We start from the raw sequence: 2,885 nt of genomic DNA, 5'->3' as shown, positions 1-2,885 counted from the left end.
AAAAATTATAATATTTTTTGTTTGTTTTAAGTTAAAGAAAAACTGTTTTTAAATTAAGTAAAATTTCAACTCAACTCTATTTTATTGAAGTAAAAAACTAAAAATCATAAACTCACAACCACTTTGAAGAGACCATTTCATTCCATTTAAATAAATTAAATTGATTTAGTTTATTTTTATTTTTAAAATCTGGTTTAGTCTAATTTGTTGTTTGATTTTATTAATAAGATTGGTGTGTATTGTCTCGGGGCCAAGTTGTGGGACATTTGTTTTTTTTTTTTTTTATCGTTTTCTGTTAGCTTAGAGGAGAAGCTTTTGAGATAAACAGTATTTTGATTCGTGTGTTGCTTATGCTATTAGTAATCAATATTCTTCATATTCAAAAAGGGTTCTATGGAATTTCGTCCTTCTTTGATTTCTACTGTCATATTGGTAGATCTTGCAGCTATTTCTTTTTCTATAAGCTTTTAGATTTGGGCACGAGAGAGTATTGGAAAAAACACTAGTTCCATATTAGATATAGAGAAAACTATAATAATTTATAAAAAAATGACACTATTTATCTTACAAGTCCGTTTTATAATATGAGTTATTACCAATATAAAAAACTAAGAATAAGAAGTGTTGCTTTGCAATTTATTCTTTACAAATAGTTCTTTAACGAGAGAGCCAAAAAAATGCTACAGCTAAAAAAAGTATGAAATGAAAGACTTTTGAAAATATGTCAAGTAGCACTAACGAGACAACAAAACTCACACCCGACCAAAATAAAATGTATCGAATATTGTATGGAAATTCAAAATGTTAACCAACCAATAGAAGTAATCAAACGTTGATCAACCAATAGAAACAAACAACCAAATAATAAGCAATGCTTAAATTCTCTATTTGAAGAGACAAGTGTGCATTGAAGAATAGAAAACAAAATGAGAACTGTTCAACGAAAGGCAACAAAAAAAAAAAAAAAAACAAACGTGAATCAATTTTTGAAACCCATCAAAATTCAACAAACACATCTAACCATTGTTTCCAAACAAAAGACTAAAATAAAAGTATCTCGATCGTCATTCAATTTTTTTTATTATTTGTAAATATTGATATACTATTAACTACTTATAAAAATAATGCACAAAATAAGTCACCATAAAAAAAATGTATAATAAAATATTAAAATGACTAAAATAAAAGATTTATTATGTCCAACAAAACTATTATGACTTTAGGGTACCAATAGTTATTTCAAAACTAATTACTTTATGTAAATGTTATATTTTATGAGAATACTTAGTAAGAAATTTCAGAAAAACATTCCAAGACAAAATTGAGTAAGAAGAGATTTTAATCCTTTTTATTTTTATTCTTTTTTCCACATCAAACAAACAAATATCAATATTTACACAAAAAATGTGTATTTCCTCTTTTTCCTATTTCCTCCTACTAATGTAATGCAAAACTACTTCACATAATTATAAGTTTGTATGATGACTATTATTAGTAGTACCTAGAGGATGCATTAATCGTGTTAAATTATGATTCTTGCACATTCTAAAATTCAATAATCTCTTTATTAATGTCATCCATATCCTTTTTTTGCTATAAGTGGCGTTTAGTTATTATCAACAAGTCGGTGTTTCGTCTTATCAAAAAATAAAAACCAAACAAGTCGGTGTGTTTATTATTGCACATAAAGTGACAAAAGCTTCGTGAAATTACCAAAGAGTATTGGAAAAAACACTAGTTCCATATTAGATATAGAGAAAACTATAATAATTTATAAAAAAATGACACTATTTATCTTACAAGTCCGTTTTATAATATGAGTTATTACCAATATAAAAAACTAAGAATAAGAAGTGTTGCTTTGCAATTTATTCTTTACAAATAGTTCTTTAACGAGAGAGCCAAAAAAATGCTACAGCTAAAAAAAGTATGAAATGAAAGACTTTTGAAAATATGTCAAGTAGCACTAACGAGACAACAAAACTCACACCCGACCAAAATAAAATGTATCGAATATTGTATGGAAATTCAAAATGTTAACCAACCAATAGAAGTAATCAAACGTTGATCAACCAATAGAAACAAACAACCAAATAATAAGCAATGCTTAAATTCTCTATTTGAAGAGACAAGTGTGCATTGAAGAATAGAAAACAAAATGAGAACTGTTCAACGAAAGGCAACAAAAAAAAAAAAAAAAACAAACGTGAATCAATTTTTGAAACCCATCAAAATTCAACAAACACATCTAACCATTGTTTCCAAACAAAAGACTAAAATAAAAGTATCTCGATCGTCATTCAATTTTTTTTATTATTTGTAAATATTGATATACTATTAACTACTTATAAAAATAATGCACAAAATAAGTCACCATAAAAAAAATGTATAATAAAATATTAAAATGACTAAAATAAAAGATTTATTATGTCCAACAAAACTATTATGACTTTAGGGTACCAATAGTTATTTCAAAACTAATTACTTTATGTAAATGTTATATTTTATGAGAATACTTAGTAAGAAATTTCAGAAAAACATTCCAAGACAAAATTGAGTAAGAAGAGATTTTAATCCTTTTTATTTTTATTCTTTTTTCCACATCAAACAAACAAATATCAATATTTACACAAAAAATGTGTATTTCCTCTTTTTCCTATTTCCTCCTACTAATGTAATGCAAAACTACTTCACATAATTATAAGTTTGTATGATGACTATTATTAGTAGTACCTAGAGGATGCATTAATCGTGTTAAATTATGATTCTTGCACATTCTAAAATTCAATAATCTCTTTATTAATGTCATCCATATCCTTTTTTTGCTATAAGTGGCGTTTAGTTATTATCAACAAGTCGGTGTTTCGTCTTATCAAAAAATAAAA

Source organism: Cicer arietinum, chromosome 7, assembly GCF_000331145.2.
Source record: "Cicer arietinum cultivar CDC Frontier isolate Library 1 chromosome 7, Cicar.CDCFrontier_v2.0, whole genome shotgun sequence".
NCBI lineage: Eukaryota > Viridiplantae > Streptophyta > Magnoliopsida > Fabales > Fabaceae > Cicer > Cicer arietinum.
Note: the sequence above shows the minus strand (reverse complement) of the source record.